Source organism: Prionailurus viverrinus, chromosome D4 (assembly GCF_022837055.1).
Source record: "Prionailurus viverrinus isolate Anna chromosome D4, UM_Priviv_1.0, whole genome shotgun sequence".
Taxonomy (NCBI): Eukaryota; Metazoa; Chordata; class Mammalia; order Carnivora; family Felidae; genus Prionailurus; species Prionailurus viverrinus.
The window spans coordinates 15,868,176-15,882,707 of record NC_062573.1 but is presented as its reverse complement, the minus strand read 5'-3'; the positions used below and the strand labels follow the sequence as shown (position 1 = coordinate 15,882,707).

General features: G+C 39.3%; 1 non-coding gene across 1 annotated transcript; it reads right to left on the bottom strand.

The window, feature by feature from the left end:
- Positions 1-3,751: 3,751 nt before the first annotated feature.
- On the bottom strand, positions 3,752-3,824 carry TRNAT-CGU (transfer RNA threonine (anticodon CGU)). Its single transcript has one exon. It is a non-coding gene; the product is annotated as a tRNA-Thr (tRNA).
- Between the last annotated feature and the right edge of the window lie 10,708 nt (positions 3,825-14,532).

Sequence of the window (14,532 nt, the reverse complement as noted above, 5' to 3'; positions counted from 1 at the left end):
TACCTAAGGGGAAATCAAGGGTCCAGAGCCCAACAGATGGAGCCACCCACGCACCCCTTACGTGTCTTTTTAAAGAACAAAATGAGTTCATAAAGCTCAAGTGCTTAGAGATTACCACACAGGTGTGTGGTAAACTCAATAAACCTAGCTCCCAGTAACAAAATCTTTGGACTTCCCCGTTGACCCTAAGTCAGTCCCAGGAGCCCCACATTGTGTCTGATTCAATCATGTATCCCCATCTTCTAGCCCAATTCTTGCCAGCCATGTCATGTAAATAGTGAAACAATGTAAAGATGTTTAAGGAATTTTAAAACTACCCCTTAATTTCCTCCATTACCCTCTCACTAAGCTAACTCATGTTACCAGTGCAGTATTTACCTTTCACTCCCTTCTCTGTAGCCAGGCAGACATATACATAGAGAAGACTTTTCCCCCTGTTTTGACATCACTGGGATCATTGTCAACATGGTACTCTATCTTTTTTCCTTTTTCTTTTTTTTCCTTCTGCATCTTTTTTTCTTTTTTTTTTTCTGATTTAACATCAGGGACCTGTCTCCAAGTAAAGAGATACAGATATAACTCATTACTGAAATAGTTCTTAGATAATATTTCATACTTTGGGTGTATGATACTTTATTCCTCAATGTTGAGATTTTTTTTTTTTTTTAGATGCTTTCTAATCTTGCTTTGCTTTGTCACTATCAACAGTGTTGCAATAAATGCCTATCTAGGAAGAGCTTTATATTATAATGATTTTATTCTTATAGGCTAGTTTCCCAAAACTGAGATTGTTAGGTCAAAGAATATGTGTTTTTAAAATTTTTAAAAATGTTTTTATTTATTTTTGAGAGAGAGACAGAGCACAAGCAGAGGAGGGGCAGAGAGAGAGGGAGACAGAATCTGAAGCAGGCTCCAGGCTCTGAGCTGTCAGCACACAGCCTGACGCGGGGCTCGAACTCATGAACCATGAGATCATGACCTGAGGTGAAGTCAGAAGCTTAACCAACTGAGCCACCCAGGCACTCCAAAGAATATGTATTTTTAATATACTGAGTTGAATCACATGAAACTATTGATACTCAACCACTGTGACCTAAAGAAATCACAATTTCAAAAGGTTAAGCCTAATAACCTTGTTTTCCAAAAATAAATAGCAATTTACATTCCTCTCTTAAAAAAAAAAAATGTTTATTTATTTATTTTTGAGAGAGCATGTGCGCATGAGCTTGGGGGAGGGGCAGAGAGCCAGGAGAGAGAAAATCCCAAGCAGACCCCATGCCCTCAGTGCAGAGCCCAACTCGGGCTGATCTGCATGACTGTGAGATCATGAGACTTTGATCTCATGACTGTGAGATCATGACCTCAGCCAAAATCAAGAGTCGCCACCGAGATGCCCCAGCAATTTACATTCCTACCATCAATGTATGTGAGCTTCTGTTACCTAAAGCCAATAATCAGGACTGGTGTTATTGTTGTATTCACTTTTTGCCAAACTGATCAGTGCAAATGAATTTATGCCCACAAATGGCTGAGATCTGATTTTATTCACAGTTGTACCCTTGTACCTACCTGTAGTATCATTTAGAATATTTTTTCTTCCAAGTTACAGAGGACTCACATTGGCTTAAAAAATATGGCTCATGCGGCTGAAAAGTGCAGAAGTAGAATGGGCTTCAGGGTTGGTCTGAATCAAGACCTGGCATATTTCATCCTTACCTACAGCTTTATGTGGCATCAGCATAATCCTAAAGCTTGCTTCCCTTATGGTAACAGAATGGCTGCAGCAGCTCCACTAACCTAAAGGAAAGAAAAATACCCATGTCACAAAATTCCTAGCCAGAGTCCTCTACCTCTCATTGACTGAAATGTCTCTAAACCAATCTCTGGCCAATTAAAGACTGAAAAGCTTGGGCCTGGGTTACCCAAACCTATCATATGTCATCAGGGATAGGATTCCTCTTTTCCTTTTGCCAGGCTTTCAATTAACAAGGCACTGAAAGATTCAGAACTCCAAGAGAAAGACTTCTCAGTTTTCAACATAAAATGGCATTAAGTAATAATCAGACGTTAGCGGTACAGTATTGTCAGTTTTGTAGGAAACCTTGTTTGTTGGCTTCGAAGGCTTTCAACAGAAGAATTGAAAGAAATCTGGGTGTCTCTGAGAAAGTATGTTGGATTTCTAGAACTGCCATAACAAAATACCATAGGTTGGGTGGCTCAAACAACAGAAATTTAGTTTTTCATGGTTATGGAGGCTGAAAGTCCAAGATCAAAGTGTTGGCAAGTTTGGTTTCTCCTGAGCCCATGCTTCGTGGCTTGCTGATGGCCACCTTCTTTCTGTGTCCTCACATAGTTTTTCTCTGTGTACACACATCCCTGCTGTGTCTCTCTTCTTTAAGAACACAGGTCATATTGGAGTAGAGCCCCACCTAAGAGTCTCAGTTGAATTTACTCATCTCTTTGAAGGTCCTGTCTCCAAATACAATCATGTAGATTAAAGCTCACTCATTTATGACTTCATTGAACTTTAATTACCTCTTTAAAGGTTCTATCTCCAAATACGATTTATTCTCAGGTACTGGGGTTAGGCTTCAATATATGAATTTGGGGGGAACACAGTTCAGCTCATAACAAAATGTATGTATGAAAAGTAGATGGATGCACACTGTGAGGTATAATGCAGCAATCAGAAACACTGGGTTAGATGTACATAAAGCAACTTGGATGGATCCTAAAAACCCAATGCTGCCTAAGAAAAGAACATCATATGCCCCAACACAGTGGGGCATATAACTCAATATCATTTCTACAAATTAAAAGTATATGCCCAGAGGGGTGCCTGGTTGGCTCAGTCTATGGAACATGCAACTCTTGATCTTGGGGTTATGAATTTGAGTCCCACATTGAGTGTGGAGATTACTTAAAAACAAAATCTTAAAAAAATAAAAAATAAATACAAGTATAACCTCCAATATGCATTATGCAAGAACGTTTACAAAAAAAGACAAACTATACATTAAACACACCACTCTAATTGTCTATAGTAGAAGGAGGAGAAGAGTAGAGGATGGGTCTTTTTTTAAGTACATAAATTAATGAGAGAGACAGAATTTTGGACAGACCAGTGGTGATGATACACTGTAAATTATGATGAGTATGAAGAACTCAACCCTCTGGCCCTGAGGTCCAAAATCAAATATGAACAGTGAAGAAATTAGGATACCTCTCTTCTTAGCAGGGTCACAGAAAGCTTTTGCCACAGTCCAGCTACACAGACACAAGACAACCTATGTCCCTCTTTTTCCTCTAAAATATTTGGCCCATATGGTGACATCCAATTGCAACATATCCTTTCTGATTTGGGATGCAGAGAGTTTATGGTTTTCTCTATTATCCAACAGAAACATTGCAAAGTAACCAAAGTGGCAAGCATGTACAATTAATGGCAAAGAGCCAGATATAAACACTTAGAAAAATATTTCATGCTTGGTATTGCCTGTCCAATATCCACTTACCCCTCATTTTTCCTACAAACATATCCTAATTTTGTTCAGGGTAGCAGTGTGCCCAGTTAAAGAACTCTGCTTTCCAGATTCCCCTGCAGCTGGGGTTTTGACACAGTTCTAGTCAGTAAGAGAGAAACAGAACTCTAATACCTAATGGGTAGGGCTTTTAGGAAAGTTACTGTTTTCCTGATTAAGATGAAAAGGGACAAACTTAATAGACATGATTTTTTTTGAAGTAAGCTCTACGCCCAATGTGGGGCTTGAACTCACAACCCTGAGATCACGAGTCACATGCTCTACCAGCTGAGCCAGCCAGGTGCCCCCAGATATGCATCTTTTGTCCTTGGTCTTTCTTCCTGCTTGGGATGTGGAGATACTGCCCAGTGGTACAACAAACATTTTATGACTATGGAAGAAAGCTTTTCACTACAGACAGCAGTAGAAGAAGAGAAAAGGTGTCTGTTTTCCTGAGCAGTTGCAGAAGCTCTGGACTTTCTACTTTGGACTCCTTGTTATATGAAAAAATAAATAAATAAAAAGGTTTTCAAGCCATTGTGATTTTGGTTTCTGGAACCACTGAATGCAGCCCTACATCTGGGGAATGGAACAAGATAAGCCTGTACCACCATGCTCCTGTCGTGAGAATTTATCAAGGCTATCTTTCTTCTAGATAAAGAGAGGACAATCATGACTGTTGGTCAAGAAGCCCCTTCTGCCGGTGGGGTGAGAATTTCCAAAGCTTACCCGGCATGCATGGACTAGATTTTGGGGAAATATCTGCAGTGCTCACTACATTACTAAACAAGATTGTTGAAAAGGTTGTGACATGGGACATAAAGTACCGGCAAGTGGCAAGCCTCCAAAACATCTTCATTTCCCTCCCCTCTTCTCTATCTTGTTTTTTTTTTTAAGCCATTAAAAAATACTTATTGACACCTTTTAGAATGGATAAAATAAAAGACAAGGAAAAAAAAACCAAGAAACAACAAGTGTTGATGAGGACGTGGAGAAAAAGGAACCCTCATGCACTGTTGGTAAGAATGTGAACTGGTGCAGCCACTGTGGAAAACAGTATGGAGGTTCCTCAAAAAATTAAAAATAGCAATATTATATGATCCAATGATTCCACTATTGGGCATTAATGAAAATAAAAACACAAACTTGAAAAGACCCCTACATTACTGCAGCATTATTTATAACCAAGACATAAAAGCAACCTAAGTGTCCATCAATAGATGAATGTACAAGGAAAACAGCACACATGCGCGTGCACACACACACACACACACACACCAGAATATTACACAGCCATAAAAAGGGATGTGATTGTGTCACTTGAGACAGCAAGGATAGACCTAGAGGGTACTATGCTAAGTGAAATAAGTCAGACCGAGAAAGACAAATACCATATGATTCCTTCGACTCACAAATGGAATCTAAAAAAATTGAATAAACAAACAAAAAGCAGAATCAGAACTATAAATACAGAGAACAAATCAATGGTTGCTAGAAGGGAGGGAGGTGAGGATTGGGCAAAATGGGTGAAGGAGAGTGGGAGATACAAGCCTCCAGTTATGGAATGAATAAGTCATGGTAATAAAAAGTACAGCATAAGGAATAGAGTCAATCATATTGTAATAGTGATGTAATGGGACAGAGGTAGCTATACCTGTAGTGAACACAGCATAATGTATAAGTGTGTCAAATCACTAAGTTGTACACATGAAACCAATGGAACACAGTATGTCAAGTATACTCAAATTAAAAAAAATATTACTTCTTGAGTACCTATTGTGAACAAAGCATGTTTCAGGTAAGGTACATCAGAGTTCAAAAATGAGAAAGACACTCTCTGATATTGAATATTGGAAAAGCTGATAAAATCACAGGTATGAAAAGTCTTTGTAAAGCAAATAAGAGTTATAGAAAGAAAGTGCCAGGAACAAAGTCTGCCTTGAACACTTACTTTCTTGACATTAAATGGAAGTTATGGATAAGATGTGACCACTCTGGGCCAACCAGAATCTCTTTCTCAGTCAGTCATTGTGGCTCAGGCTTATGAATGAAGTGAATGTCATGATGATTAAGCTCAATCAAGGCTGTTACATCCTCACACAGAGTTAGTTAGAATATGTCTTAAAGGATTAAGGAAGATTTTCCCTTACTTTGCTTTAGGACAAAATCTTACTCAATTCAGTGCTCTGATGTTAGGTTTCAAAGAGCTCTGATCTAGTGAGCTGAGGGAACACTCCACTTAAAACAATACAATCACACAAATAATAAGAGTATGTATCTGGGCAAATAATTCAGATAATACAGATGTGTAGAGCATAAAAAGCAAAAGTCGTTATCTGTTTCGTGGAAATTACTTGATGGCTTTCTATGGCAATGCACTTTAAAAACAGACAGACCTGTCTTCCCTTTCTTTTCTACAACTTCCATTGCATTGGTCCAGTGAGATAAGGCTTGTGAAATTATTAGAAAACTGGATAGTAATATTAGTCTCATAAGTGAAAGAATCCCTTAATAAACATAAGACACTATGTTTGGAGAGATAACAATTATGCCTCTTCCCACACAGAACTATGACGTGTGGCTGGTGCAGCACCAACTAGGAGCCTTTGGCATCTAGTATTTCTTTCTTCTTTTTAAATTAAAAAAAAATTATTTTAGAGAAAGAGATAGATTGAGAGCACAAGAGGAGGAGAGGGGCAGAGAGACAAAGAATCTTAAGCAGACTCCACACTCAGTGGGGAGCCCAACGTGGGGTTCAATCACACAACCCTGGGATCTTTTTTTTTTAATATAATTTGTTTTCAAGTTAGCTAACATACAGCATAAACAGTGTGCTCTTGGCTTCAGGAGTAGATTTCCATGATTCATCACTTACATACAATAAACACCCAGTGCTCATCCCAACAAGTGCCCTCTTCAATGCCTATCACCCCCCCCCAAAGTTAGCCCCCAGCTTGTTCTCTGTATTTAAGAGTCTCTTATAGTTTGCCTCTCTGTTTGAAACTATTTCTTCCCCTTTCCTTCCCCCACGGTCTTCTGTTAAGTTTCTCAAATTCCACATATGAGTAAAACATAGGATATCTGTCTTTTCTCTGACATTTCACTTAGAAATAATACCCTCCAGTTCCATATACGTTGTTGCAAATGGCAAGAGTTCATTCTTTCTCATTGCCGAGTAGTATTCCATTGTATATATAAACCACATCTTCTTTTTTTAATTTAATTTAATTTTTTATTTTTTATTATATGAAATTTATTGTCAAATTACTTTCCATACAACACCCAGTGCTATCCCAAAAGATGCCCTCTTCAATGCCCATCACCTACCCTCCCCTCCCTCCCACCCCCCATCAACCCTCAGTTTGTTCTCAGTTTTTAAGAGTCTCTTATGCTTTGGCTCTCTCTCCCACTCTAACCTCTTTTTTTTTTCTTTTTTTTTTCCTTCCCCTCCCCCATGGGTTTCTGTTAAGTTTCTCAGGATCCACATAAGAGTGAAAACATATGCTATCTGTCATTCTATGTATGGCTTATTTCATTTAGCATAACACTCTCCAGTTCCATCCACCTTGCTACAAAGGGCCATATTTCATTCTTTCTCATTGCCACATAGTACTCCATTATGTATATAAACCACAATTTCTTTAGCCATTCATCAGTTGATGGACATTTAGGCTTTTTCCACAATTTGGCTATTCTTGAGAGTGCTGCTATAAACATTGGGGTACAAGTGCCCCTATGCATCAGTACTCCTGTATCCCTTGGGTAAATTCCTAGCAGTGCTACTGCTGGGTCATAGGGTAGGTCTATTTTTAATTTTTTGAGGAACCTCCACACTGTTTTCCAGAGTGGCTGCACCAGTTTGCATTCCCACCAACAATGCAAGAGGGTTCTTGTTTCTCCACATCCTCTCCAGCATCTATAGTCTCCTGATTTGTTCATTTTGGCCACTCTGACTGGCATGAGGTGATATCTGAGTGTGGTTTTGATTTGTATTTTCCTGATGAAGAGCGATGTTGAGCATCTTTTCATGTGCCTGTTGGCCATCTGGATGTCTTCTTTAGAGAAGTGTCTTTTCATATTTTCTGCCCATTTCTTCACTGGATTATTTGTTTTTCGGGTGTGGAGTTTGGTGAGCTCTTTATAGATTTTGGATACTAGCCCTTTGTCTGATATGTCGTTTGCCAAATGTCAAATATCTTTTCCCATTCCATCAGTTGCCTTTTAGTTTTGTTGATTGTTTCCTTTGCAGTGCAGAAGCTTTTCATCTTCATGAGATCCCAATAGTTCATTTTTGCTTTTAATTCCCTTGCCTTTGTAGATGTGTCAAGTAAGAAATTGCTGTGGCTGAGGTCAGAGAGGTCTTTTCCTGCTTTCTCCTCTAGTGTTTTGATGGTTTCCTGTCTCACATTCAGGTCCTTCGTCCATTTTGAGTTAATTTTTGTGAATGGTGGAAGAAAGTGGTCTAGTTTCATTCTTCTGCATGTTGCTGTCCAGTTCTCCCAGCACCATTTGTTAAAGAGACTTTTTTCCATTGGATGTTCTTTCCTGCTTTGTCAAAGATTAGTTGGCCGTACTTTTGTGGGTCTAGTTCTGGGATTTCTATTCTATTCCATTGGTCTATGTGTCTGTTTTTATGCCAATACCATGCTGTCTTAATGATTACAGCTTTGTAGTAGAGGCTAAAGTCTGGGATTGTGATGCCTCCTGCTTTGGTCTTCTTCTTCAAAATTACTTTGGCTATTCGGGGCTTTTTGTGGTTCCATATGAATTTTAGGATTGCTTTTTCTAGCTTCAAGAAGAATGCTGGTGCAATTTTGATTGGGATTGCATTGAATGTGTAGATAGCTTTGGGTGGTATTGACATTTTAACAATATTTATTCTTCCAACCCATGAGCACGGAATGTTTTTCCATTTCTTTATATCTTCTTCAATTTCCCTCATAAGCTTTCTATAGTTTTCAGCATACAGATCTTTTACATCTTTGGTTAGATTTATTCCTAGGTATTTTATGCTTCTTGGTACAATTGTGAATAGGATCAGTTTCTTTATTTGTCTTTCTGTTGCTTCATTATTAGTGTATAAGAATGCAACTGATTTCTGTACATTGATTTTGTATCCTGCGACTTTGCCAAATTCATGTATCAGTTCTAGCAGACTTTTGGTGGAGTCTATCAGATTTTCCATGTATAATATCATGTCATCTGCAAAAAGCGAAAGCTTGACTTCATCTTTGCCAATTTTGATGCCTTTGATTTCCTTTTGTTGTCTCATTGCTGATGCTAGCACTTCCAACACTATGTTAAACAACAGCGGTGAGAGTGGACATCGCTGTCGTGTTCCTGATCTCAGGGGGAAAGCTCTCAGTTTTTCCTCATTGAGGATGATATTAGTTGTGGGCTTTTCATAAATGGCTTTTATGATGTTTAAGTATGTTCCTTCTACCCCAACTTTCTCGAGGGTTTTTATTAAGAAAGGATGCTGAATTTTGTCAAATGCTTTTTCTGCATCGATTGACAGGATCATATGGTTCTTATCTCTTCTTTCATTAATGTGATGTATCACATTGATTGATTTGCGAATGTTGAACCAGCCCTGCATCCCAGGAATGAATCCCACTTGATCATGGTGAATAATTCTTTTTATATGCTGTTGAATGCGATTTGCTAGTATCTTATTGAGAATTTTTGCATCCATATTCATCAGGGATATTGGCCTGGAGTTCTCTTTATTTTACTGGGTCTCTGTCTGGTTTAGGAATCAAAGTAATACTGGCTTCATAGAATGAGTCTGGAAGTTTTCTTTCCTTTTCTATTTTTTGGAATAGCTTGAGAAGGATAGGTATTATCTCTGCTTTAAATGTCTGGTAGAATACCCCAGGGAAGCCATCTGGTCCTGGACTCTTATTTGATGGGAGATTTTTGATAACTGATTCAATTTCTTTGCTGGTTATGAGTCTGTTCAAGCTTTCTATGTCCTCCTGATTGAGTTTTGGAAGTGTGTGGGTGTTTAGGAATTTGTCCATTTCTTCCAGGTTGTCCAGTTTGTTGGCATATAATTTTTCATAGTATTCCCTGATAATTGCTTGTGTTTCTGAGGGATTGGTTGTAATAATTCATTTTCATTCATGATTTTATCTATTTGGGTCATCTCCCTTTTCTTTTTGAGAAGCATGACTAAAGGTTTATCAATTTTGTTTATTTTTTCAAAAAGCCAACTCTTGGTTTCATTGATCTGCTCTACAGTTTTTTTAGACTCTATATTGTTTCTTTCTGCTCTGATCTTTATTATTTCTCTTCTGCTGGGTTTGGGGTGTCTTTGCTGTTCTGCTTCTATTTCCTTTAGGTGTGCTGTTAGATTTTGTATTTGGGATTTTTCTTGTTTCTTGAGATAGGCCTGGATTGCAATATATTTTCCTCTCAGGACTGCCTTCACTGTATCCCAAAGCGTTTGGACTGTTGTATTTTCATTTTCGTTTGTTTACATATATTTTTTAATTTCTTCTCTAATTGCCTGGTTGACCCATTCATTCTTTAGTAGGGTGTTCTTTAACCTCCATGCTTTTGGAGGTTTTCCAGACTTTTTCCTGTGGTTGATCTCAAGTTTCATAGCATTGTGGTCTGAAAGTATGCATGGTATGATCTCAATTCTTGTATACTTATGAAGGGCTGGTTTGTGACCCAGTATGTGATCTATCTTGGAAAATATTCCATGTGCACTCGAGAAGAAAGTATATTCTGTTGCTTTGGGATGCAGAGTTCTAAATATATCTGTCAAGTCCATCTGATCCAATGTATCATTCAGGGACCTTGTTTCTTTATTGACCATGTGTCTAGATGATCTATCCATTGCTGTGAGTGGGGTGTTCAAGTCCCCTGCAATTACCACATTCTTATCAATAAGGTCGCTTATGTTTGTGAGTAATTGTTTTATATATTTGGGGGCTCCCGTATTCGGTGCATAGACATTTATAATTGTTGTTTCTTCTTGATGGATAGACCCTGTAATTATTATATAATGCCCTTCTTCATCTCTTGCTACAGCCTTTAATTAATTAATTAATTAATTTTTAAAAAAATGTTTTATTTCTGAGACAGAGAGAGACAGAGCATAAGTGGGGGAGGGGCAGAGAGAGAGGGAGACACAGAATCTGAAGCAGGCTCCAGGCTCTGAGCGGTCAGCATAGAGCCTGATGTGGGGCTTGAACTCACAAACTGTGAGATCATGACCCGAGCCAAAGTCAGTGGCTCAACTGACTGAGCCACCCAGGCGCCCCAATTACAGCCTTTAATTTAAAGTCTAGTTTGTCTGATATAAGTATGGCTACTCCAGCTTTCTTTTGACTTCCAGTAGCATGATAAATAGTTCTCCATCCCCTCACTTTCAATCCGAAGGTGTCCTCAGGTCTAAAATGAGTCTCTTGTAGACAGCAAATAGATGGGTCTTGTTTTTTTATCCATTCTGATACCCTATGTCTTTTGGTTGACGCATTTAGTCCATTTACGTTCAGTGTTATTATAGAAAGATATGGGTTTAGAGTCATTGTGATGTCTGTAGGTTTCATGCTTGTAGTGATGTCTCTGGTACTTTGTCTTACAGGATCCCCCTTAGGATCTCTTGTAGGGCTGGTTTAGTGGTAATGAATTCCTTCAGTTTTTGTTTGTTTGGGAAGACCTTTATCTCTCCTTCTATTCTAAATGACAGACTTGCTGGATAAAGGATTCTCGGCTGCATATTTTTTCTGTTCATCACATTGAAGATTTCCTGTCATTCCTTTCTGGCCTGCCAAGTTTCAGTAGAGAGATCTGTCACGAGTCTTATCAGTCTCCCTTTATATGTTAGAGCACGTTTATCCCTAGCTGCTTTCAGAATTTTTTCTTTATCCTTGTATTTTGCCAGTTTCACTATGATATGTCGTGCAGAAGATCGATTCAAGTTCCGTCTGAAGGGAGTTCTCTGTGCCTCTTGGATTTCAATGCCTTTTTCCTTCCCCCAGATCAGGGAAGTTCTCATCTCTTATTTCTTCAAGTACACCTTCAGCACCTTTCCCTCTCTCTTCCTCCTCTGGAATACCAATTATGCATAGATTATTTCTCTTTAGTGCATCACTTAGTTCTCTAATTTTCCCCTCATACTCCTGGATTTTTTTATCTCTCTTTTTCTCAGCTTCTTCTTTTTCCATAACCTTATCTTCTAGTTCACCTATTCTGTCCTCTGCCTCTTCAATCTGAGCCTTGGTCATCTCCATTTTATTTTGCAGCTCGTTAATAGCATTTTTTAGCTCCTCCTGGCTGTTCCTTAGTCCCTTGATCTCTGTAGCAATAGATTCTCTGCTGTCCTTTATACTGTTTTCAAGCCCAGCGATTAATTTTATGACTATTATTCTAAATTCACTTTCTGTTTTATTGTTTAAATAGTTTTTGATCAGTTCATTAGCTGTCGTTATTTCCTGGAGGCTTTTTTGAGGGGAATTCTTTCGTTTCGTCATTTTGGATAGTCCCTGGAGCGGTGCGGAACTGTGGGGCACTTCCCCTGTGCTGTATTGAATAACTTGCGTTGGTGGGTGGGGCCGCAGTCAGACCTGATGTCTGCCCCCAGCCCACCGCTGGGGCCACAGTCAGACTGGTGTGTACCTTCTCTTCACCTCTCCTAGGGGCGGGATTCACTGTGGGGTGGCATGGCCCCTTTTGTGCTACTTGCACATTGCCAGGCTTGTGGTGCTGGGGATCTGGCGTATTAGCTGGGGTGGATCGGCAAGGTGCACAGGGGCAGGAGGGGCAGGCTCAGCTTGCTTATCCTTCAGTGATCCGCTTCAGGAGGGGCCTTGCAGCACCGGGAAAACCACGTCATCTTTATCCATTCATCAGTTGATGGACATTTGGGTTCTTTCCATAATTTGGCTATTTTTTTTAACGTTTATTTATTTTTGAGACAGAGAGAGACAGAGCATAAACAGGGGAGGGTCAGAGAGAGAGGGAGACACAGAATCTGAAACAGGCTGCAGGCTCTGAGCGGTCAGCACAGAGCCCGACTCGGGGCTCGAACTCATGGGCCATGAGATCATGACCTGAGCCGAAGTCAGACGCTTAACCGACCAAGCCACCCAGGTGCCCCATTTGGCTATTGTTGATAGCACTGCTATGAACATTGGGGTATGTGTGCCCCTATGAATCAGCACTCCTGTATCCTTTGGATAAATTCCTAGTAGTGCTATTTTAATTTTTTTTTACTGTATCTCCTAATCTTTGTTTGTTTGTTTGTTTATATATTTATTTATTTATTTATTTATATTTATTTTTTAATATGAAATTTATTGGCCAATTGGTTTCCATACAACATCCAGTGCTCATCTCAACAGGTGCCCTCCTCAAAGCCTATCACACACTTTCCCCTCCCTCCCACTCCCCATCAACCCTCAGTTTATTCTAAGTTTTTAAGAGTCTCCTATGGTTTGCCTCCTTCCCTCTCTGTAACTTTTTCCCCCCTCCCCTCCCCCATGGTCTTCTGTTAAGTTTCTCAGGATCCACATAAGAGTGAAAACATATGGTGTCTTTCTCTGTATGACTTATTTCACTTAGCATAACACTCTCCAGTTCCATCCACGTTGCTACAAAAGGCCATATTTCATTCTTTCTCATTGCCAAGTAGTATTCCATTGTATATATAAACCACAACTTCTTTAGCCATTCATCAGTTGATGGACATTTAGGCTCTTTCCATAATTTGGCTATTCTTGAGAGTGCTGCTATAAACATTAGGGTTCAAGTGCCCCTATGCATCAGCCCTTCTGTATCCCTTGGGTAAATTCCTAGCAGTGCTATTGCTGGGTCATAGGGCAGATCTATTTTTAATTTTTTGAGGAACCTCCACACTGTTTTCCAGAGTGGCTGCACCAGTGCATTCCCACCAACAGTGCAAGAGGGTTCCTGTTTCTCCACATCCTCTCCAGCATCTGTAGTCTCCTGATTTGTTCATTTTGGCCACTCTGACTGGCGTGAGGTGATATCTCTGTATGGTTTTGATTTGTATTTCTCTGATGAGGAGCGATGTTGAGCATCTTTTCATGTGCCTGTTGGCCATCCGGATGTCTTCTTTAGAGAAGTGTCTTTTCATGTCTTCTGTCCATTTCTTCACTGGATTATTTGTTTTTTGGGTGTGGAGTTTGGTGAGTTCTTCATAGATTTTGGATACTAGCCCTTTATCCAATATGTCATTTACAAATATCTTTTCCCATTCCATCAGTTGCATTTTAGTTTTGTTGATTATTTCCTTTGCAGTGCAGAAGCTTTTCATCTTCATGAGATACCAATAGTTCATTTTTGCTTTTAATTCCCTTGCCTTTGGGGATGTGTCAAGTAAGAAATTGCTGTGGCTGAGGTCAGAGAGGTTTTTTTCCTGCTTTCTCCTCTAGTGTTTTGATGGTTTCCTGTCTCACATTCAGGTCCTTCGTCCATTTTGAGTTAATTTTTGTGAATGGTGGAAGAAAGTGGTCTAGTTTCATTCTTCTGCATGTTGCTGTCCAGTTCTCCCAGCACCATTTGTTAAAGAGACTTTCTTTTTTCCATTGGATATTCTTTCCTGCTTTGTCAAAGATTAGTTGGCCATAAATCTTTGGGTCCAATTCTGGAGTCTATATTCTATTCCATTGGTCTTCTATTTTTAATTTTTTGTGGAACCTCCACACTGTTTTCCAGAGTGGCTGTACCAGTTTGCATTCCCACCAACAATGCAAGAGGGTTTCCATTTCTCCACATCCTCGTCAGGAGCTCTTGTTTCCTGAGTTGTTCATTTTAGCCACTTTGACTGGAGTGAGGTGGTATCTCAGTGTGGTTTTCATTTGTATTTCCCTGATGATGAGCGATGTTGAGCATCTTTTCATGTATCTGTTGGCCATCTGGATGTCTTCTTTGGAGAAGTGTCTATTCATGTGTTCTGCCCATTTCTTCACTGGATTATTTGTTTTTATTATTTATTTTATTATTTGTTAAGTTCTTTATAGATTTTGGATACTAA